Source organism: Porites lutea, chromosome 5, assembly GCF_958299795.1.
Source record: "Porites lutea chromosome 5, jaPorLute2.1, whole genome shotgun sequence".
Lineage (NCBI taxonomy): Eukaryota > Metazoa > Cnidaria > Anthozoa > Scleractinia > Poritidae > Porites > Porites lutea.
Genome location: NC_133205.1, coordinates 4,138,819 through 4,164,599, shown reverse-complemented (window position 1 = coordinate 4,164,599; position 25,781 = coordinate 4,138,819). Strand labels below are relative to the sequence as shown.

At 37.7% G+C, this 25,781-nt stretch overlaps 1 long non-coding RNA gene across 1 annotated transcript; it reads right to left on the bottom strand.

Moving 5' to 3' along the window:
- Window positions 1–265: 265 nt before the first annotated feature.
- Window positions 266–6,239, bottom strand: LOC140936849 (uncharacterized). Its single transcript, XR_012165417.1, has 2 exons — window positions 5,946–6,239; window positions 266–1,073 (listed from the first exon to the last, which is right to left on the bottom strand). It is a non-coding gene; the product is annotated as an uncharacterized lncRNA (long non-coding RNA).
- Window positions 6,240–25,781: the final 19,542 nt, after the last annotated feature.

The window sequence follows — 25,781 nt, the reverse complement described above, 5'->3', positions numbered from 1 at the left end:
TGAAGTGCACGCAATAACGTTAACAACATAAAAATATAAACAAAAAGATAAATAAAACAAATAATATTAATAAAGCCCGATTACAGGGCACTATTAATAAGGAAACATCTTTACCCCTACGAGGTAAGGTCATTGAATTCGAAGGGAGCGTGGGGGAGGATCTAATTTTGGTAAAGAAAGTTTTCTTCCTCCTGATGAAGTCCCAAAGTAGGTAAAAACTCAGAACAAAATACACTTCGGTAAATTGTTGAATTTTTTGCGTTTATTTTTGGTTTACTGAATGAGCTTTTTCTCTATTCATTTTTAAAAATTATTTCTGCAGACTTCTCAAAGGTAGCAAAAATAACTAGACAAGTTGCATGCAAGAAAAATTGCCTAGTGAAATCATGTACTTTATGCTAGTGTTTTGTTTTGTTTTTTTTTTGTTTGTTTCCGCTTTCTTTTGTTTTGTTTTGTTTTGGTGACGGTAAAACGCGTCTCGGGTCGAGTTCCATTCTTTTCTTTGATTTTCCTGTCGTTTCAGTATACTTTTAACCATAACCGACTCCGCTGACCCCGAGTTGGCGTTTACTTTTGTTTGTTTGTTTGTTTTTTTAAGGTGTAACTTGAACCATGTCAAATCAACAGGCTCCAAAGGCTTCAAAAAAGACGTAGACTTTCAAAATAAAGAGTACTTTATACGCTCGTCGACACTCCTTGAGTATACTGTTGACATTAATTTGCACGTCGAGTTTTAGCAAACTCCAAGTTACTACATAACACGCTAATAAACACATGTACATATAAAATATCAGCTAAATTCATAATTTCATTGGAAAGCTGAGGACTGTTCTCACTTGCAATGGAACAAAATCTGATAAATTAACCCATCTAGAGAGAAAAGTCACGACCTTCACATTTGCTCAGCTAGTTAAAAAAAATTCACCGTCAATTTTTAAATGCAACTCTCCTCTCCGAGTACCTAAACCAGGGCAATGGATCCAAAAATTACAACCACATTACCATTGCAACTAAAATCACCGCTCCAACAACAATTTCCAGCGGTAACTGTCGAGCTTTTCTTGCCTGCAGGCCTGAAAGATAAGCAACATATATACACCGTTGGTACCGATGACAAAGGTGCGTGCAATTTTGCATTTTAGATTAACTTATTAATTATAAAAGGTGAACTATTTATTACAGCCAACATTTCGCGACGCAACCACGTCTGGTTATGTTGATTTGGTTTCCCTGCGGTATTACGTCTGAGGAACGAGCGCAGAAATTCCATACCGATGACTTGTCACTACCTAGATCTGGGTATAGTGCTTCTGATTGGCTGAAGCAAATTTCCCTCTCAGTACGACCAATCAGAAGCACTACCCAGATCTGGGTAGTGACAAGTCATCAGTATGGAATATATGGCGTTCCTCACAAGTCTTTTCACGGAGAAACTAGTGGTGGTGTCACGAAATGTAGGCTGTTTTCTTATTCTATGAATTAATCTGTTGTAAAAATCGTGAAAAAGTTGTTGAGTTTATTTGCAGGTTACTGAATTAACCGTCTAAAGTGGCATGAACTTTGTGTACAGTCTAACAGCAGATATGCCAGTTACTTAAAAACACAAAACGAGATTACATGTACACGTAGGCTGCGTTTTTTTGGGAAAATCCAAAAACGGATTCGTGATCTAAGATCATATGGCTTCTTCGATCACTACCGAAAAAAAACGGAAGATCCGAAAGGATCATTTACCATGAGAATGGGATGTCTTCGTGCTCCTCGTGATGAGAAAAATAGAGGAAAAAACAACAAACTGATCCTCGCGCCGAAGGCAAGAAAGAAACGCAACATAAACTACGTTCGTATTAATATATAAAATGTATATATTTCGGTTTGAAACACAATCGTTTCTCGAATAGTATACACTTAGGATAGTAAAATTATAAAAATTTAAAACTGAAGCCAATGAATTTTTTTTTTAATTACTTGGAAAATAAACCGGCGTAAGTGGACACTACATACGTACAAAAAACATGACAGGTAAGGGTTTAGAAGCAGTCTACGAATGCATATAGATGACAAACATGGAATGAAATGTACCTAATGGCTCAAAAACAAGGCACCTAACCAACATAGGTTCAGTTAGAATGTCATACAGCATCTGTTGTGCACCATTTTTATTAGGAAAACCGCTTGTAAAAAGTACTTTTTTCAAATCCTTTCCCAAAAAAACCGCTCAGATTGTGAATGTCAAAAATCCAGATTTGGATTTGATCCGAAAAATCCTCCCAGGCTGTGGATTTTATGGGTTCATGATCCGTTTTGGATTTGCCCTAAAAAACGCAAAATCCGTTTCTGAAAACACATGTCCAATATACACAAACAGATATGATTCGTCAAACCGATGGTCCATTGGTACCAATGGTACGATTCGTACCAATAGAAAATGATGTCATTCCTGACCAATGGTTCTATTGGTGAATATGCATCTCATTGAGGGGACTTAGATTATTTTCCCATGTGACCTGGCTGGGTACAGGGCAATTCCAATGGTCCATTGGTACCAATGGTACGATTGGTACCAATAGAAAAGCACGTCATTCCATAGTTCTGTTGGTGAATATGCATCTCATTAAGGGAACTTAGATTTCCCATGTGGTCTGGCTGGGTACAGGGCAATTCCGATGGTCCATTGGTACCAATGGTTCGATTGGTACCAATAGAAAATGATGTCATTCCAATGGTTCTATTGGTGAATAAAGCGAGGTCGAAATACAAACATGCCATGTGTATTCTTCGTTCTATAAGCCATCTATGCAAAACAAGTTCGCTTTTACACCAAGTAAAAACGCACTAATACTTATTATGAATGTTCCTCGATCTATAGCCCATCTATGCAAAACAATTTCGCTCTCACACAAGGTAGAAACGCGCTAATAGTTATTATGAATATTCCTCGTTCTATAAGCTAACCACACGAAGCATTTTCGCTTTCACACAAAGTAGAAACGCACTCATAGTCATATTGAATATTCCTCGTTCTTTAAGCTAACCACACAAAACATTTTTGCTCTCACACAAAGTAGAAACGCGCTAATAGTTATTATGAATATTTCTCGTTCTATAAGCTAACCACACAAAAAATTTTCCCTCTCACACAAAGTAGAAACGCACTAATAGTTATTCTGAATGTTCCTCTTTCTATATGCCCACCACGCAAAACAATTTCGCTCTCACACAAAGTAGAAATTCGCTAATAGTTACAAAGCGAGGTCGAACTAGCGCTAATAGTAATTGCTAATGGTTATAATATAGCGAGGTCGAAATACAAACATGCCATGTGTATTCTTCGTTCTATAAGCCATCTATGCAATCGGTAGTTTCGAAAACGAAGACCGAAGCACGAAGCACCCAGATCTCGAAAATGAAGCACCCAAAACTCAAAACCTGTCTGCACTTTAAAAACACGGAATCAAGCACGATAACGAATAGAATGCAGTTCAAAACTACATGATTTCGCCTTTAAACTTGTGTCAGTTGTTGCCGATCTTTACAACTCAACGCTTCGTGACGGCTTCATTCCTCCTCTCCTCAAGAGCGCGATAGTCCACACCCTCCCCAAGGTGACCCTCCCAAGTGCATCGAGGACGATGTGAGGTCAATCTCTCTCACATGCCAGCTCGCTAAAGTGCTGGAGGGCTTCACATTAGCTAGAGTATATCCATCTATTGTAGGCAACCTCGATAGAAACCAATTCGCGGTAGCTGGTAAATCGACCGAGCAGGCCCTCGTTTATCTTTTACACCTGGCTTTAGAAGCCCTGGACAGGGGCGGTTGCCAGCTAAGGTTATTTTTTGTTGATTTTAAAAAAGGTTTTGACCTTAGTGATCCCTTTATATTAATGGAGAAGCTTTCAACAAAGTACAATCTCCACTGGAGCTTGCTTAGGTGGGTCGCATCTTTTTTGCAAGGGAGGGCTCAGGTCACACGTGTGGGCGTGACTTTGACTTTCTTCACTACAATAGTTGCGTTCCGCGCCCAATCGCGATTGGTGGGTCCGATATTGAACAGGTCTCTACATTTAAGCTCCTCGGTGTCCATCTTTCTGAGGACCTGACTTACGCAGTGCACCGCGACTACATAGTGAAGAAGGCCAACAGACGGCTTTATGTACTGAGACAACTCAAGAAGTGCAAAGTTCCGTCGGCTGATATTGTTCATATGTACTGCGCGCTAATTCGCTCTATACTAGAGTACGCCTCCGCTGTCTTTGCTGGTTTGCCTAAGTATCTTGCTTGCTTTCTTGAGAACGTGCAAAAAAAGGGTCCTTTACATCATTTGGCCTGGTATTTCGTATGAAACAGCACTTGACAAAGCTGAATTATCCACTCTTTCTGACCGTCGGACAGTCTCGTGTATTAAATTTATAAGTAAGGTTCGGCCAGGTAACCCGTTATACCCACTAATACACAACAGAGTGGTACCTATATCTACCAGTGTGTGCCTAAGATCAGCTAGTTCTAGTAGGCGCAATGCATGGCCACAAGGACTGAACGTTTCTCAAATTTTGTTAGTGTTAAATATTAATCTTGTCAATCAATGTTGCGTATTTGTATATTTATCACAGCTTGAATTGTAAGGTATCCTACAATTCAGTCTTCCGACTGCGAAAGGGACAAATGCATTTCCGCCGCCCTCGCTAAATTTTAAAAAGTGACGATTTCCTGTTTTGAACGTGATCAAAGTGTATTACAACTGCTGCTGTTTTCACTACGCCAAATTACTAGCTGAACATTCTTTCTACGTTTTTTTTTTACAAAACTAGGACATCTGTTTTCACAGTGAAATTTTTACCCGGATATTTCAGCCAATGACCATGCAGGCGATTCAAATTGCAATAGCGCGCAACTTTCGAAAATGATCGAAGGAAGCGCTTGGTCCCGAGAACAAATTCTGCCTGGATCTGATCTGGGTATCACGCACAGTCATAGTTACCCAATATGTCGTTATAAACATGTATCTGTACCGAAAAAAAATTCATTTTAAGATAAGGTAGAAGAAGATATATGGAGGCATGGATCCATGATAGAAGATAGATTATAGAGGATGTGTCAAGTATCGCGAGACTAAATAATACAGGACTTCCTATCAAGAATTTTCAGTTAAACAGTTCGCAGGCTTAAAATAAAACGTTGGGATGGATTTGCGGACCTTTGGAGGTGCGGACGCATCCGTTGCATGCCTCCACCTAGTTCGGCTTGCGTTATGCAAGAATATGGTTTTCTATTTTCCAATCATACCATTGGTACCAATGGACCATCAGAATTGCCCTGTACCCAGCGAGATCACATAAAAAAATAATCTAAGTACCCTCAATGAGATGCATATTAACCAATAGAACCATTGGAATGATGGCCTTTTCTATTGGTACCAATTGCACCATTGGTATCAATGGACCATCGGAATTGCCCTGTACCCAGTTAGATCACATGGAAAATAATGCAAGTCCCTTAATGAGATGCATATTCACCAATGGAACCATTGGAATGACATGCTATTCTATTGGTGCCAATCGTACCATTGGCACCAATGGACCATCGGAATTGCCCTGTATCAAGCCAGGTCACATGAGAAAATAATGTAAGTCCCCTTAATGAGATGCATATTCACCAACAGAACCATTGGAATGACATCATTTTTGATTGGTACCAATCAAACCATTGGTACCAATGGACCATCCGAATTGCCCTGTACCCAGCCAGGTCACATCACCACTAATTTCACCTTTGGGGAATTCCAACTTTATGCCAGCAGATGACAGCTTTACTTAGAGAAAAAATAAAATTGTGTGCTCAATGCCACCAAATGTCATTGCTCATGGGGGGAGTAAAATTATTATGCTACATCTCTTAGTAAAATGCTATAGTGGGCTGTAATATCCCTCCCCCTCCCCCCCTTCTTACCTCCACGCTTGGATCCGCCACTTAATAATCTTGTAACTCAAACCCCCCTCCTTCAGTTCCACTCGCATCTACATCTATTCTTGACCTTTTCTTGTTTTTATGATGCCAAGATAGCAGATAAATAGATAGAACCATAAATGCTACTAAAATGGAACCCGATAAAGCCAACACTAAAATAAGCTTGTTTGATGATGGAGATTTTTCAGGCTTTGTGTGTACGAGGCCTGAAAGAAAACATTGAACATACATGCAATTGGGTTTTGCACATTCAACAAAAACTGCAGGTAACTCTGATTAAAAGATCATTGTCTCCATTAGTTCAACTTTCTTGCATGTTATTATAATCTTGTGCACTATATTTATTACAACACTCATGAGAAATTGCTAATTCCTTTCCGTCATTAAATTACAGCCATTTTTTAGAGGTTGATGGGCCTAAAACCTGTCAGGGGCTTATACGAGGGAGAGATATATGTACGGTAGTCACTTTATTGACTAAGTTTTTGTTTTGAGATTCAGAAACAAAGATTCATTTCAAATTTCAGCACCTAGTCCGCAGTCTGTGGTCCGCAGTCCGCAGTCCATATTTTATACTGACTGGTTCCTTTTCTATTTTTCTGGTGGCTTAGGTAATGCTCACTGGGCTGCATCAGGCTGCATGGCTTTTTAAATAAAGTTTTCATATGGACCACGTACAAGAAAGCCTTTCGCTTGGATACAGGGGCATAATCCAACGAGAATATAGTTCAAAACCACTTAAACATTGCATTATTGAACATATTTTAGTATTTAAATGGTAGACATAGGCATATTTTTATCCCCTAAAATTTTTCATCTGTTTGGATTTCTTGGCTGAAAGTCTAGTGATCCGAAAATTATAGGGATCAAAACTTACCTTTTCGAAAATTTTAGCCAGAAATAAGGCTCCCCAAAATTTTAGGTGACCCTTTTAGGGTAAAAATCCGTTAAAAATGGGCAATTAATATACCATTTTTTTAGATGTTTGAAAATCCTAGGGGGGGGGAGGGGGGGAGCGGCAAGCAAGAAATTTTACAACAAATGTTCCGAAAATTCTAGATCTCAAATCGTCTTCCAAACAGATATTTTCCAAAATTTGACGTTGGTTGCCCCTGTTGGAAGGTTATGTTGTCGATTTTGTCTCTGTTTATACTACATGATTTCCTGTTGTCATCCGTCGAGTTGGACGTTGTGGTCATCTTTTGAGTTGTTTGTAAGCACTATACTGTATTTCTCTATCATCACTAAATTAAAAGCGATACGTTTTTCTATCTACCCATCATAACAAAGGTTAGGGGGTGGAGAAAGCTGACATTTTGTTTCAGACTATAGCTTTCCGTAAAGTCCCTAGATCTAAAATATTGACGGTTCAGCAAATTAAATGTGATATGAATTCCCTGTTCCTGAAGCACTAAGCTAAGACTGCTAATGTTGTAGGTTTTGCAGTATACTGATTCGGCTTGATTGCCAGCAACCGGTGTCAGGCAAAAGATAATGTAAACTTCTTTATCTAGTGGCATTCCCCTTGTTTAGGCAGAAATTTCCCATGGTTTCAGTTATATAGTTATAGGGTTAGCAAATCTATCTTGCTTTATCTTGGACCCTTGTAATCATTGCGTGAATGAAACAAAAAGATTGAGAGACAAAGGACTCCTCCCTCAGAATTTTTTTTGTTCTGGAGCCACATGACCAGACCCAACCAGGGTCTCTCTTTCTCTCACTCCGTAGTGATGGGTAGGAGAGAACCCTGAAAACGAGGTTGTTGAAATTCCTACCCTTTCATATACTTTGACGCCTGAAAAATTAAAGTTAATCCTGTTGGTTGGAGCCTTTCCGAATAGGCCTTTATAGGGAGTATCCCCTACCCCCCAATCCCCTCAGAATGAACCTACAATGTACTCTATATGACCAGGCTCTCCAATAATTAACTCAAGAGCAACTGACACAGGCTTTAACTCTTCAGGACTTTGCATTTCTCATTTTTAAAGTAATATCCCAAGTAACTAATAGGAGTTTGTGTTAAAGGAATGTATTTACATACCCTTGCTTGGTGAAAAAGGCAGACTTTGCATTTCCTTTTCAGTTGGTTTGGCAGTGGTATTACCTGAAGAATGACATCATAATTATGAATAATATATTTGTAATTATTTTATCTGATGTTTAAATAATCTCATTATGGCAGCAGGTTAAATACTCTCATAATTTCAAATTTTGATAAATTCTCTAATCCTCTTTTACAATGCTTATCCAATGTACAAAAGCAGAAAAATATTAACTATGGATAAATTAAAAACTAGAACAAAATTGTTTTATTGGTGCGTAATCTATGCCCCAATGGTAAGCTGTGTACATATTATTATTTAAATGGATTAGGAAACATTGGGACAGCTGGCTGGACTAGGACAAGATATATAAAAGCTGGCCTATCATTTGATAACAGCATTGTTAAGTGGTAGAAGACTCAAGCAAAGCCAGAGCTTAATGGGAAAAGTTTATACTTGCCTGTTAAAGAATAATTAACGGCCATGGTTGGCTGCAGTTCATTTTCAGTAGGTTTTATAGATGTAACATTTTCTTCTGTGAATATAATTAAAAGTTAAACACAAATTTGAACAACATTATCATTAGAATGTACATTATAAACTAGATAATCTGATTCTGGATATGACATGCAGGCAGATTCCTATATAACTATAATTATTTAAATTTAACAAATATTTTCCCCTGTAATTCTGGGGTTTAAAATTGTGAGAACTTACGGTAATCCGGATAGTGCTGAATAAACATTTCAAAGTCACTGATTGTAAATAACACCACACTGGTGTAGACTGACGGATCATACCTGCCAACTCTCCCGGTTTTCCCTGGAGTCTTCAAGTTTTTCATCAAATCTCCCGGTCTTTCCGGTTAGAGCACCAATCTCCCAGGAAATACCTACGATACTGTGGCCTTTTTCAAAATTTTTTTTCATTAATTTCGTTATTTTCGAGATGTCAAAAAGGAAAAATAAAACAAGAAGTGGAATTCACAAGTGCTCTTATTTGAGTTGTTCTCATGGAAAATGGACTACATAGCAATCAAACTGATATATATTTAACGAGTGTCGTAATTGGTCAGAAATCAACCAATCAAATTGCACAATATATACATGGTAGAAAGTTGGTGCGGTTTTCGCATGCTGTTATTGACGTCAGGAACATTCGGAAGGCCTTCGCGTGTTTTCAGAGAGTATTCAGACATTGTTGAAAAAGACATTTTTTCTAGACGTCTCCAGATTTTTGTACTCCAGGAGTTGGCAGGTATGGACAGTTTACAAACAGAGTATTAATGTCATGAAATTTTGAAAGAGGATAACAACAGAATTCTAATTTATGAGCTCAGTGCATGGCAGATCTAAAAAAAGTCTGTTCATTGAGGCTAACAGGGCCAAGAAATTTTTTTTCCAGAAAATTAATTTGTTAATTTTTGTTTTCTTCTTTTCCCTTTTTTAAACGTTTTGTCAGTATTTACCATTTTTCATTTTTAATATGTACCATATATACATGAATACAAGGAGTATTAAAGGGATGATAATGCTGCATACTTTCAGATCAAGAATACCATATTGTATTTATATAATTAAAATGTTCCAAACTGCGAAAAAACTGATTCTTCATCCAAATTCTTACATGTAGAAGATCAAATTTTTAACCAAACTATTTGTAATGATTTTGTACCCAAAATACATGTAAAGGTCAAATGGTATACTTTTCATCTTAAAATTTAAAAAACACTGGTTTCAGAATGGCCTTTTGCCACACTGTGTGACTTTTTCTTTTTTTAGACACTGCATGACTTACAATAACTGCATGGGTTAATTTTAAACAATATAACCATATCAACTCATTTTCGATACCGCATTAGAACCTAGCTGCATGCTGAGAAATTTATTAATCCTGGAGCAATCTGGAATCAATGAACTAATTTATGAAACAGTAATCAGTCAGCTTACTGCTTATTATATAAGGAACTGAATGGACAAATTTTTTAAGAGCTAGATAATTAAAAGTTAAATTCAATTCTTCAAGTCCAATGAAATAACAGACACCTGTACGTACCTGCAAACCTGACTATGAATGGCCAGGGCTGTATATCTGGTGCTAACATGTTATTTTTGTAGTATTCGATGTGCATGTGATAATCTCGGCCTTGAACAATACCAGACCCATAAAATATAATTTCAAATTGGGTTTCATTTATTATACTCATTTGTATAATTTTCTGGAGCTCAATGATTTCCCATTGGCTTTCACTTGCATGTACATTTCTGGAAATGTTGCCTTTGTCCAGTGTCTTGATCTTCCTATTGGCTACATAAAGAGCCATATCGAGCTCCCTTTCCCTTGGCAGCACCAACTTGGAAGTTTGGTGTAGGAATACTGTTCACAAATGAAGTGAAAATGGCAAGTATTAGTGAAACAATATTATTTGCATACTGTTGCTGAACACTAAAAATCTTTTTTTCTTCCTCTTCATACCCTTTTTAAAATGAGTATTTTAATTCTGTAACAGACATTGCAATTGGATTAGGCCCCCAGTGGCTCACATTTTAGCAAAAATGATATAATAATATTAAGTTAACATTATTCAGAAAATCACTCAGTTTGCACATTCACAAATACATATACAGGGTATATAAATGTACAATGCTTTTGGCTTCAATAGGTTACACCAATATGGGCATATATAAATGAAACAGCCTCAAATCAAAAATTAATCTTGCAACTTTGTCATTTTTATCAGATTGTAATTTTTTGTTTGCATGTGATTTGAGACCAGTAATTACTGCCTTGGAGAATGTATACAAAATTATCACATACATTAAATTGTTCCCTTATCAATTTAAAGTTGAAGCACTATCTCAAATAAATCTTTAATGTTTTAATGAAATTGGACAACAACAATGTCATTATGTTTGACTTTCGCTCACAAATTAAATTAAAAAGTATATTTAAAAAACATATTTCAGTGATCATACACTGTGACTTTCTTTAGAGTACCTGTTTTTAGATTTTCATTGGTGATATTTTGATCTGGTGCGTCTGACGTTATGGGACGATACCCTGTACCTGCAAACAAGCAAATTAAATTTCAAGCAAATGGAACTTAATTTCCATTATTGTTGTTGGCCGTTAATAAAATTACAATGGTGTACAGCTAGCCTGAATGAAAGGGCGGATTGAAATTTTGAAATAGATTTCTATTTGCTTACCTAATGTGCCGGCATATTGTATGTTTAATGAACAATTCTGCTAGGGTTTAATAATTAGGAAGGTGAAACATGGCAATGCATCCTAACTAATATCGATCCATCGTATTTTCCCACCCAGCATGGCCAGCCCAGAACTCACCGTGTAATTCATGATATGAATTGCGTTTACTCTGCCCTGGGGAAGGTCAAATATATATCGATCGATCGTATTTCCCCATCCATCCCAGAACTGCCTTGTAATTCATGATATGAATAGCGTTTACTCGGCATTGAACTAGTAGGACAAGACTTCTTATTATAATAGTTCCAGATCACTGATCACGTTAAGCAAAACACAACGCTTTCTCTTGAACTGTACACACTGACTTAAATTTTTACCTTTCACAGGCCCAAACACTGACTGAGAGGTTATTAATGCAACTACAGAAACGAGAGGAGTTACGATTTTCTTCATCATGCAGTTGCTATAAGTGTTCGATGTACATTCGCCACTGTGCTTAGGATACGCAATCAGCACAAGGTCAACTGCATGGTCACGCGACACTTTTCAACCAATGAGAAGGCGTGCTTGTGTTTTGTGCCCCAGTGATAACAGCGGACGGACCGGAGAAATGAGCTTTAATACAGTACTCGTCTAGGTTTCACAGAAAACATTTCATGTGAGAGAATAAGAGCATTATTCATTGCAAGGAATCATTAGGGTGTTCGAACTGATTCCGGACCGATCGCAGAGGTCGTGGCTTCACTGGCATGGCTTGCAAGATTTTTGATAGAAGCAAACTGGTCCCGTGTAAAAATAGCCTTAGCGAGAGTGTGAAAATTTGTTGAGATCGTACAAAACAGGATTGGTACTACCTATTAACTTCTAAAGGACAAGAATTAAAGAACCAGTCATCATAACAGGAATAAAAAGTAGTTCAAATTTATTAATTTTTCTTGTTTTTTTTTTTTGTGTGTGTGTGTGTGTGTGTGTGTTGTTTCGTGTTGACTTCTCGCATCTGGTGCTTTCTTTGCTTTCTGTCCTGCAATGTTTTAATTTTATCCCAGATAGTCAGAGCAAGTTCAGTGAGTACAGCGAAATACATCATTTACAGTTGAGATTTGCCTTCTTTCTTTGATTGTTTTTTAACTGTGGATGAACATCTAGAGAATCCAGCAACACTAAATCTTTCCAGATTTGGTGAATTTCAGAAACAAAAAGGTTCTACCTTGCGCTCATGATCTTCAATTTCATCCCCGCAAATTCGGCAAAGTGAGGCGAGATGTTGGACGTGAATATCCATAAGACTAATAAAGTTGTTTTGGCCTTGAAAAGACAAAAGGCAAAGGCTCGTACTAATGCGAAAAAAAGTAATAACACTGCGGCTATGCGAGAAACCCGGGAGTGGAAAACGTGCGTGTTTTGGACCTTGGATTTCAAAAATTGTCTACCAAACTTCTAGGTCCATGTAGGTTGTCTACCATCCCCACATTCAACATGACAAAAGTTAATTGATATGACCATCAAGAAAAAATATCTGTGAATCGAAAAAATAATAGATACTTGTTGACCTACCTTGAAAACCGACCAAAATCTCACCTATACATCGCGTTGTTTAAAAGAAGAAACAATCCACAAAATGTACTGAATATTTCACGAGACACTTCCAATATGGCTTCCGATACGCTGTCCACTTAAAAAAATTGTGTATGCCTCATGATCATGAAAAGTCTTAAAAATATGCCTGAGAGCCTCGAAACGATTACTTATTCTGTCCGACCTCGTCCGCTGTTGTGAAAATTTTTGATCACTGGGGCGATATTTTGATTTGTATTTTGTTTCTTTGAAAAACACAAGCACGCCTTCTCATTGGTTGAAAATTGTCGATACAAGGTGAAGTCATGTGACTGTTTGGTGCCATATAAAGAAACAAAGATGACGCAGGCTTTCACCAGTGAGTAACGCATCCTTTGTCATGACCAAATAAAAACTTTACGCCTTATATAAATCTACCCTAAATTCAAGATGGACATAGATACTGGCCATGTTTTTATTTTACGTTTGTAAGGGCCAAGGCCTTTCAACGCAAAACGATAAAAAAGAGACCAGTATCTAGACAAGTACATCTTGACCTGAATCAATCATAAATGTAGGTAGCCAGAGCCGATGTAGGGTCGAGAAATGTGCTCTTTCCTTTCTACCTTGCGGGAAGAAAGACGGAAATCCTAATCATCTCTTGGTCAAAAAGATATTTCCTCCCTTGTTCAAGTAAAGCGGCAGCTTTTCTTCGATTTTTCCAGCGTGCATATCGTACGTCTACCGGGAAGTAATTCATGGGAGGGTCAGCGGGCTAGCGATCACTCGCTTAGGACTCTGGGTACGAGAAGTGTGTGTATGGGGTTAACCGTCAACCGTCCAAAAAGGTTATATTTTACCAAGCCGTCAACCATCAAAAATGCAGATGATCTTCACGGAGTTCGACTCCTGAAGAATCGCTGAACAGGTAAACTCAGTCCCCATGTTATCAAAAACACACTAGCTGAACCATGTAGTTCCAAAAAATATACATATCCCCCCACGGAGGGCACTTTTCCTTTAGAACCCCACCCCCTGGAATTTCCATTCCAGGGGGTGCTTGTCAGACCCCCCCCCCCCCCTTCACCCCGCCCACCCGAGAAGATTTGGTAATCACGTGACGTACAACGGTCGAGCCAGCGAGCGAGCGACCGTCCGTCCGCACCACGGGCATACCAATATAAAATAACTCAATCAACAGGTATGGCAACCCAAATGCAATTCAAGGTTAGGTTTTAATTTATTTCGAAGAAAATTACATGGCCGCCCGGACTTTTAGAAAAGCAACAACACAAAATCGTTTCTTTTTCGCCGTTATTTTTTATGTTTACACTAACGTGGATAACAGAAAAGTTATTGAAAACAAAGGAGCTCGAGACGAGCACGGAAATTCAAAGCGGCGGTGAGAAAATGAGAAATACTAGCGGCCAGCAAGGTGAAAATGAGCGGCGGTGAAAAATAAAAGCGTACATGAACACAGGAAACAAAATATTGGGTACAGTAAACACATACGACAATTCCTTCATAAAAACAATGTGTAACTAGAACGTTTGACGTTTTAGTCGTACAAAACAGCTAGCGTTGTAGTCGTGCAAAACAACGGCAAGGGAGGGACAAAAAAGCGTCCTGCACGTGCAAATTTGCTTTTTGCTTATTAGAAGAAAAAGTGTGCTGCACGTGCAATTTGTTTTTTGCTAATTAGATATATTATTCCTGAAGCCATTTTCATGGTCGTCTCCATTTAGCATTACCCATTTTTTGTTTGCCTGTTTGTTTATAAGCATTATTAACCGGAGCTTCGCTTTTAGCCCTGGCTAAATCTATAAAAATCTATATATATACCCTATTTACAGCTAACAGTTAAAATTTTTCAATTTTTACGGCTATCGACTTAATTTTTGGCCGTTTTGGTTAATCCCGTTGAGACCCTCTAATAAATAACGGTAATTTACTGAGAAACATGGAAGTTGATACCTTACATGTTACAAATGAAGCCATCTGTAACTGAACACTGGGTGGACTTCAGTTGCTTCCTTCCAGTTAAAAAAACGCATATGTCAGAAGAAGGCTTATAACGCGACCACATTACGGTGAATACCACAATATTTAGTGTAATACCGTTACAGCTATATCTCCAAAAGTTTGTTTGTATGCCGATAACAACTATCTAAGTCCGAATTTTGCGATCGAAAACTCGATTTTTTGTCCCATTAAGGTGATTCCATAGTAAAAGAACCTAACATAGATTTTAGCTTAAACTTGGTACACTGATGTAACAAGTCAAGAAGATGATAAAAAAGTAATAAAAAGTGGGGGTCACCGTGCTCGTTTTGACGTCACAATGCTGACAAATACGGCTATTTAGGACCCTTTTACAAAAACCGCGGGCAGCGCAAAACTAGACAAAAAGGAGGGATTTTTTCGATGATGCATGTGACATCACACAGAATTTGACTTTAATGTATTGTTTATCCACTTACGTACCAGAAAAATGCCTTTTAATGCCCTTGTTTTTACTTTGCGCTCCAAAGTAGAATTAAATTGGACGCGCGCTTTTCGACCCGTGATGGCTCAATCCGTACAATTTAGTAAAATTACCAAAAAACTGAACATAGATTTGTGCCAATTTTTTTCTCATCGAAAGGATGCACTGTCCTTATTATAATCATGAAATAAAAAATGGGGGTCACCGTACTCGTTTTTGCGGTAGAGCTGCAGAAAGTGCGCACCAAACGCATTTTCTCCGATTTTTGAGAGAGGACTGGGGCGAGTTTCAAAATAGAATGTATGTGAAAGGGGAAAGAAAGTATTAAAAAATCCGTTTTTACAGAATTTACATCGAGATATCACATTTAGGACACAATTTGATAAAGAAAGTGTTTAAATGAAAATCAAAGTGAGTAAGCACAAGTTAAACATCCAATATCGAGGTTCTCCGAGAGGAGGTCGAACTTAGCAACACGCGTACTGCTTACGTTATGCAGATTCCCAACACATTGAGTCTCACCTCGGCAAGAAACAACAGCAAGCAAAAATTCCAATAGCGTTTCTCATCAGTCAACTTCATTTTAATAATATTACTTCACATGCTCTTTTTTACGGCGGCCATCTTGTTATGCGCAGTAAGAGATGCGCAGTGCAAAACTAGGAAATCACCTTAAGGACCAAACCAATCTAAGATTGCAATCCGAACGATCTACCTCTGAACGTGGATCGTTCAGATTGGTATCTCAATCTGGTTTCATATCTTTGTTCCATTTACTGAAACTGCTTTTAGCTGCTTTTCGATCTCAAAAACATGCTCGTTCATCAGTAAACACGGCGGGTCAAGGTTAGTTTAGGCAAAAGTTTATTATATTCCCCCGTTGTTCTATGCCGCTAAAGGATTGTAGTATATTTAACTCAAGTTCCACTATCACTCTAAATCCGTTAGGAAGAGAAAACGCTTAGATTTGCTCCCTGTAAAACTATACTGTCCAATGTCTTGGTGTGTATAGAACCCCCTTCTCAGCGCTTGAGAATTAGTAATTGTCTTCTGAATTTTCTTGAATCAAATTCCAGATAATTTTAAGTTGATGAGTTCCAGTATGAACCACCACTAGTTTTAAAAGAGCTAATTTTTTCTCCGTCTCTCCACGAGAAGACGCTTAATTTAGAAGAAAGAAGTAAAAAACGATGCGTTGAAATTGAGCGGCAGGCAGCTGCTGTATGGATCAATCTTATTTCAGATTTTTGTTCCGGCTAACACGAAAATCCGAACAATCTGGATTGTCCAAATCCGAAAAAAGTTTGGCTAAAAGGAATGTAACCAAAAGATCGTCAACAGTAAAATAACTGAGAGTTTGTTCAACAGAGCGGCTGTTAGTTTTTTGATAACTCACAAGTCATACTTGGATCCCCCGGAAAAAGACCTCGAGAAGACACCCCCCCCCCCCCCCCCCACCCATTCGGGAATTGCGTCCTTTTGGACCCCTCCACCCTCCCCTCTAAATTTCTGTTGCCCTCCTCCGTGGGGGGTATGGATATTTCATCTGGAACTACACATTACAACACCTTTCAATTTGCTGATATCTGACAATATCTCAAAATTAGTTTTAAGCGAAAGGCCAAGACGACCTTCGACGGTCCAATCCAATGGCTAGAATACTACTGACTTAAGTTGTGATATACAAACGTTGAAGCAATGGAAGCGTTGCTATGGCAACTTCCTTCTGGCAAAGTCTCTTTTGTCAAATGTTCAGCAACAGTTTTAGCTCGATCTCTGATTGGGTATCAAGTATTGAAGGTAACAAAGCTTAAACGCTTGCATTATGTTTGCTTCACTACTCACCGTCATTATTTTATTCGTTACAGTTGTTGTTGTTTGTCGTTTTGGTTTGCCTACTTATCCAAACCCAAACCTGGGGGAAACCAGCTTACACCGGTGGTGGGTTTAAGTTATGCAAAGAAATGAAAATTTCCAAATGGTTCTTGTTCCCGTTGTCGGCCAGCAGATCGAAGTTTTTGTTCATTGCTGTAACCGGAACAGAGTGCTTCTGTTTCTTGTCAACAAATTCTAGAGTTGTCACAAACATTCTAAGGCTTATGGAGATCTCTTATGAGTGCTTTTGACCTTCATTTTTCTCCTTATTTGATATAAGCTGTTAATGTGAGAAAACATAATCCGAACGATTAAAACTGAAGATCATGAAATAACATTAAAAACAGGCCATTTCCGAGTTCCAATTAAGCACATGTCACTTTCAAAGCGAGGCCAAGTGCAAACCTTTTTTGTGATCATTGTGTTTTATTTCAATGAGGATAAAAAATCATTTTCATATCAGTAACTTTGCATCGAGCCTCGCTTTGAAGCAGAGGCTTCGGGAGGCAACTTAGAAATGGCCTATTAATCATTTAATGTCATTAAAATTTAGAACAACGTAGCATTATTCATTAACATTTTGGTTTTAACAATTAAAATCATCAAAGGAAACAAAAAAAGAAGCGTATTAAGAGAAATCTTCACCAGAAAACGAAAGCGTTAAAGTGATAATAGTACTTTCAGTCGCTCCATGTGGTAATAGTATAAATACACTGGTAAAACATGAATAAGATGAAAATTTATATTCCAAACAGTGAGATACGTTCTATTTTAACTGAATAAGCGATAAAGATTCGTTTTAGTTCTCGTTATTTTTTGATCTTATGGTAAGTTCTTTAAGTAGCTTGCTAAGGGTGTGACTTCAGCCCGGACTTCCTGAAATGAGGGTCTTGACTATCCCAAAACAATTAAAAAAATAAACGAATTATAGGCTACTATGACAATGTACTTATTATAACAGGCTTTATTAGAACTGGCGAAGTATTTCATCTCCGTTCTTATTGAAAAAAAAGGACATAATTCTGAGACAACGCTTGATGACCCTGAAAAACGGAAGGGTAAAATTGCCTTGTCTTTGGTGAAAACGCACATAGTAAAAAAATATGCAACGGAACAAGCTTCACTAAGGAAGCGTTCGCAGGTAAGGAAATAGTTTGTGTTTCCCCACACTGAGACTTCTCTTTCTCTGGTAGGAATCTAAAATAAAAGTTATGTTGTACCTTTAAATACAGACCAATGCAAAGCAAGGCACTAGATATAAAAGAACGACACGTTCTCCTAGTATCACTGATTTTGCTGCAAAGACTTGCACGAAGCTCGAACAGAGAGAAATTCTTCAACTTAGATTTACGACGTTCAACTACCTAAACTTGGATAAAATAAGAACCTCACCATGCAGTCAAAGGTAATAATCAATTAATAATCAACACTGAGAAGAGAGATAGTCTTATAAAACAATTCCTTTTACCTTTAAAAAAAATGGGGAGAAAAAGATTGAAAATGAGATTAGTTTTATTTTAATTCGGGCAAATGCGACGGCTAAACGCGTATGTTACAATTTAATCCACTTTAGCCGAATAGTTTACTTAAATATGGATTAGAATTTTATAGATAAATTCGTCATTTTCCTCTATCTTATTACAAGAACCAACTTCAACTCACTTTTTGTTTTGTTTTATTCATGACAGTTATTATTCGTCGTTTTTGTCGGCCTACTTCTGCAAACAGAAGTCTTGAGTAAGCCCGTTACCAGTCACAGAACTCACTTAATAGAATGAGAAGGCAGTTGTTCGAGGCGAGACAAAACCCAAGACAGACGTTGAATGAGACAAGACCAAGTCGAGGAAAGAGACAGGTTATTTCACTTGAAGACCTGAAACCAAAATATCGATCAATCGATACCTCGCGGGATATTCCGTCAACTCTGCCATGTGTGGAAAGAATCGTTTATTTCCCAGCACATAATTTGACCCACTATATATGTAAGAAGTCAGATTTCAGATGCATCCCAAGCATTCCCAGAATTGGTTCTCCAAGCTGCGTACCCAGCGGGTCTAAAGTGGTTGTGAGATATAAGGGTACTCCTAATGAAAGAAAGGTGGAGATCACAACAGGCTGCACTTGTGCATGAAATAGTATTATAAATCTCGAGTAGATTATATTGATCATCTGCAAGATATATCGTAATTATTGTATTTGAATACATATGTTTAGTACATATTTATTTAAAATTAGATTCATGTTTTCAAAATTTAGGCTGGATCGTGTGAAAATTATCATTTATGCAGCCTAGTAGCATTGTAAGATATGAAGAAACAAAGACTGTTAAAATAAAAACAAATAATTAAAAATAGTAACGTTCAGCGACCTCCTGCCTGCCCTTTTCTGGGGAAAAATGAAGATTAGGCTTGTGCATGTCTGCTATTTTCTGAAAAGTTGAAGATAGAATTCAACGAACTCTACTAATTTTTATTGGTTATGGCTTTGAAAATTATCCAGAATATTTGATATTGAGAGGGAAATGCTAAAACCAAATAACTGAATGAACAAATAGACAAAAACAACAACGTACAACAAAGCAGACAATGTTGGACTCTTCATTGTCGAAGTTGTTCAAAATTCAGACTGTGGCATGGGTTGGGCGGGGGAAAGGAGCGCCCTTGAGGTCCTCTCAGACCTTGTATCCATTTAATAACACATGCATAACTGTATTCGCCGTAGGTTTCTGATTATCCAGTTTTTTCCAACTGAAGCTTTGGGCAAGAATACCCTTACAGCAAGAGAGGATAAAGGGGACAGAGAAGGAATCCACCATACAAACCCTATTCCATAGGTAATTCGTCTCGAGCTATTTTTTACACCACAGATCTCAAGGGAGATTAGACAACAGCCAATCACATAGCGCGAATGTGTTCCGCGTGGATGACCCACGCTCAGAGCCACGCGTCCTTCACGAATTGACGCTGAAAAAAATGGCGGAAGACGCGGAGAGCGATATTGCTATTCGTTTTGTCGACGAAAACGACTAAAGTGAGATTTCTGCTAAAGCTGTGTCAGCGAAACGGAAATTAAAAAAGAATGGCCCTTCCTCTCTTATATAGAGCTAACAGTACAGCCTGGAAATCCTTAACACATTGAATATTTTCTCAGGATCATTTATAATTTACAGTTTGAAGAGAGCAATTTCTGGTTTGATATTTATTCTTCTATTAGTCTTTTATTATTCAACAAAAATAACACTTGGCGTCCTACTTGCTTTATTGTACAAACGACCGGTTTGAAAAGACCGGCGACGAAATTTCTCATTTTATTAAAGCACTGAGGTAGCGAAAACTTTGAGTTAAACTGATTTCACGGGTTGTCAAAGAGTCCAGCGATTCCCTTTTCCCAGGTGAGCGCCGACTCATTTCGCTCTAATATTCAGAAATGCTCTCGATCTCTTCACGCTTTCATTGCCTTTCGCCCGACATGTTTTGCACGGTATTTAGTCATGCGAAACCTTCACGAAACATCCACGCAGCGCGCGAGGTAACTTTATTCCGATTCTAAAAATAACTCGAGACGAGTTACCTAAGTAATAGGGTGTGTATGTATGGTGTGTGTGTATGTTTCGGGATGCCTTCTCTGTCCCCTTTATCCTCTCTTGCCTTACAGATACTAGATGGTCCGTCGGCAGTTTTCCTCTATCTGTACGTCAACTTTCATAAATGTGTTAGCGTTGCATTTTAAGGTTAAATCTGACCAGCTATTTGTGCGGCGAGTTCTACGGTCACGATTGACTTCAAACTTGCAGATATAAAACTAGAGAGCTCTGAGGCTTATTTGCTGAAGTCAGAGAAAAATTGTCGTAGGATTTCGAAATTATTGACATTTTATTGTAAAACTGGGGTTTTGACATATGCCAGTTTATTATATAAACACCAATGAAATACCAGGTGAGCTTTCGCGCGAAAACTTCATATCTTTACATGTAAAAATAACATGTTATCTCCACATGTGAAAATATCACCGTTGCTATGGCTACATTATAATTCGCGCCTTTCACACCAAAAAACTATTAAAGTGAAATGGTTTGGTATTTCATTGGTGTTTATATAATAAATGGAACATTACATGGCCGCTTGGAGATACAAAATTTCTCTTCTCGTGTTCAAAAATAAGAGAAATTTCGTATCTCCGCGTGGCCATGTAATATCCTCTATATCTCATAAGCTTTTATAACTACAACAAAATAAATGACATTTTCTTAACGTTCGACTATTCTTTGTTAAGGATGCCAAAAGTCATAGAAAGTGAACATATCAGGAGAAAACATCGAGGGTCAGTTGCCACCTCCTGACGTATAAAAGTCCATAGTGTTGTTTCCAGATAGAGAAATAAAAGATGAAAGCTAATTAGGAGACAATACCCAAGGAGAAAATATCTTAATGCTCAATTTGACTATTTGTGTACGCTCGTGTTTCATTATTCAGCCCGCCAACATTGATCGTTCAGTGCGAACTACAAACATGTCTTAGCTATAGATTGGTGAAAAGGACAACCGAAAAGGAATACCTCTGATTTCACCGAAAAAATGGGTACCAGGTAATTTGTGCGTTGATGACCGATTCCGTTTAAAATCAATCATCTGAGATTCCTTTTGATATATTTATCACGTGACCGGACTTATGTTTCTTATGACGTTATATCACGTAATTAAACCATAACAACCAGATGATGCTAATTTTGCCGAGTTTTTCCTAAAGTTTTCAAGTGCAGCTATTGTAGCAAACAGTTTATTGAAAGAACAGAAAACACAATAATGAGTGTACTAAATGAGTAGCCTGGCATCCGATCCATTTCCCAAACCCCGTTAAATATATAATTTAAAGTGGTCAGTGTTTTATTCACTTTTTTTATAGTTGCTGGTGTGAGGTATCTATAATGGCAGTGGATGTGAATACAAGCATGTGATGAAGCACGAGATTGGATACGCTATTGGATGGCTTTTGGCATGAACAGAGCAGACCCGCCTGAGACAACTACTTGAAAATAAACTGGGAAAACACTCTGGACAGTACGTTGATCTGTCCTTTTTAATTCTTCAGTTTTGAACCGAAAAGTAGCGGTTATCTCAATCTAACAAAGCCATGATAAAGCTCTAACCTAGACACATACAGCAGTGAAAGATCCGGGGGAGTTCTTGGTCCTTGGACAGGGGGGCTGGGGGGGGAGCCGTCACATCGTGAATCCATAAATTTACCAGCTAAGTAACTCAAAGTGCTTTTAAACTGAATTGTACCACAATCGAAAAAAAAAAAACACATTTATTTAGCTGGTACTTTGTAGCCCCGCCCATGCATGCGTGCAATTCCCGCGCGAAAATCGCATGATTTGGAAATGAAGCAAATGCTATGCAGGTCAATCAATCCAACCTTCCACGAAAAACTTAAACAAACAAACTTAATTTACTGAAAATTGATAATTTTAGGCCAAAATCATGGTTTAACTCCTTAGGAAAAATCCGATTTTGCCTTTATATAAAATCCGTACATTCTGAAGGCCAAAAATGAACCACCAAAAAATTTCAATTTTTTGGCGAAAGTTATGGGTTAACCCAAGAGAGGATAAAGCTCTATCCTCGCTTGGTTAACCCCTTTGGAAAATCTAATTACGCGACTGTATGAGACCGATGTATTTTGTAGCCTAGAACACCGTAATTTTTAGGGAGTTGTTATAACTCCAAAAATGGAGTAAAAATTTTAGGTACAGGATAACCCCTTTTTTGGGGTTATTTTAACTCCTAATTTAACTCCGAATTTGGGGTCATTTTTACTCCTGAAAAAGAGTTCTTTTTACTCCCAGTCTGGAGTTAAAATTACTCCAAAATGGGGTTACTTGTACTCCTTACATGGGTTGTTTTTACTCTTTTTGGAGTTAATTTAACTCTGAAAGTGGAGTAAAAATTTTAGGTACAGGATAACTCCTTTTTTGGGGTTATTTTAACTCCTCAATATCTGGGGTCACTTTTACTCCTGAAAAAGAGTTCTTTAAACTCCTTTTTGGAGTTAAAATAACTCCACGAAAAATAACTCCACTGTAAGGAGTTAAATTAGCCCCACTAGAGGAGTTATTATAACTCCCTGAAAATTACAGTGAAATTCTTGTTTTCTATCTAGAAAGACACCAAGCATAATTTTCTCACATTTTTTGCCCAAACCAAAGTATGAAAAAGTTTCAAATTCTTGGTCAAAGTCATGGGTTAACCCAGGAGCTCCTGATTAAACCCTTGTCTTGAAAGGATTGTTTCTATCTAAAATATAACCGAAGACCAAAAACGAAATATGAAATTATAAAATGTTTCAAATTTTTGGCTAAAATAATGGGTTCACTTCTTTGGAAAAATCCAAATTTGCCACTTCATAAGATCGATATGTTTTAAAATCTAGAAAGACTATTTTAACATTTTTTCTGGTTATTCTGCATTTCGTTTGGAGATTTTTTCAAAGGACGCAGATGTGTTATAATTTCTTATTATTGTTTAAGGAGCTCGCTGAAGGTGTGGGATTTGACTTCCTTGAAGCTCCCAAAAATAGATTATATTATCACTGAACCATCTTAAAGTTCAGACTTTCAACAACACAACATTGCCAAACGTTAGTTGAAAATTACCTTCAAAAAGTCGTGTAACGGGATATCCTTCAACAGGGAAAGCTCCGCAGATGAGGAAATAGGTTTTGATTCCCCAAACTGAGATTTTTCCTGGTAGAAATCTAAAATAAAGCTAATGTGTTCTTTTAAATATAGATTACTGAAAATAATGTACATGATAGAATGATATAAAAGACCGGCAAATTTCTAGTGAAGTATCACTGATTTTTAGCTGCGAAGAAATAGTACACGAAACACTAACAGAGAGTCAACTTACACCGTGAACCTCATCATGCAATCAAAGGTAATACTCGAACCAATGAACTTAATATGTTTTGAAAAAGGTAATTTTTGAAGCTATGCTTCTATGCCAATAAATTTTGTTTAGGACAACAGCTAAGTATCCACTCCTATATCAGCTTCTTTAGGCTCTTAGCACTGACTCTTTTGACAATTAAATTTTCCACAAAACTGACGGAAAAGAGATCGTGCTTATCATAGGAATGACTTGTTTTCTGAAGGGAAGCATGTCACAAACAATTATTTCTTCTGTACAAAACTCTCGACAGCAAACTTAGAAGAAAAAACATATAAAGTAACGCCTGTCAAAAATCTTGAATATCAATGCAATAACTGAAACTCGCAAAATTTGAACGTATGCCTGCTCAGTTTACACGGGTACTGAAAGTTAATTTGATATCCCTCTGGGTACTGACATAGTTGACGAAAAACTTCGCAAATCCGAAATGAAACACTAAGTTATAAGATCAAGACCTGTTATTCTTTTAGCACAAAGTGAGATAAAAGTGTATTGGTAAAATTAGCTGCTATTTTTCCCGCAGTAGTGCGCCCTTTGATTTGTTTCTTCCAGATCTCATGACATAAGTCAGAGTAAAATTGTTTCCCGCCAAAGAGCAACAAATTTAAATGATGGCTCGTTAAATTGCACGAGGTACGTCCAATCAGATGGCTAAAATACTACTGAGCAATGGAAGCTTTGCTATGGCAACTTCCTTCTTGCAAAGTCTCTTTCGCCAAATGCTCAGCAACAGTCTTAGCTCGATCTCTGATTGGGTATCAAGTATTGAAGGTAACAAAGTCCTTAAACGCTTGCATTATGTTTGCTGCACTACTCAACGTCAATCGTTCATCCATTGCAGTTGTTGTTTGTCGTTTTGGTTTGCCTACTTATCCAAACCCAAACCTGGGGGAAACCAGCTTACACCGCCCAAGCCCCGGATGAACAACTAGAACCAAGCCAAGACTTGAATGAAACCGAGGTACTCAACCGAGGAAAACGACAAGTGACGTTTACCTTAGCCAACGTCTGCCCTGCTATCACTTCGACTGGATCTTCAAACTCGCCGTCAAATGGCCATCCATGCGTGAAAAGATGGTATTTTTGCCCAAAGTACAATCTGTATGAAGCTGAATGCCACTCAAGTGCATGGAGCTGCCAATCGAGCATACCCAGGCATGGATATATGAAATGCACGCCTATTATTAAAACTGTGATAATAAATCAAGGCACAAACAATGAGAAGCGTGTGAGATTAAATAAAACTTGCACTTGTGCTTAATAATCAAGGAGATATAGGAAACCTGCATGTTAACAGCCTTTGTGGTGAAAAAAAAAATGATAATATATAAATGAACACATATATATGTAATATATCAGAGCAACTTATTTATCTTATATTTATCAGTGAGTATATATGTAAAATGGATACATCGCTTTTAATTATCAAATAACAAAAAATAATAAAAAAAATGTTTGTAAAACACTCGAAACTCTTCTTTTTGTTTGATGTTTACATAAACCCACTTTTCAAATTAATGACGATTTCTGAAAGATGCATTATTGATGCATGCATGCATGAATGCCCCAAAACTGGATGCATGGATCCAAAGTAGAATTTTAATTCAAAAAGGATAGTAAGAGCTTTGTATTTGGCAAAAAGGCAATGCACTGCAACATTTCACAGCCGAGCGGGGAGTTTTAATATAGAAAGGGAAAAACAC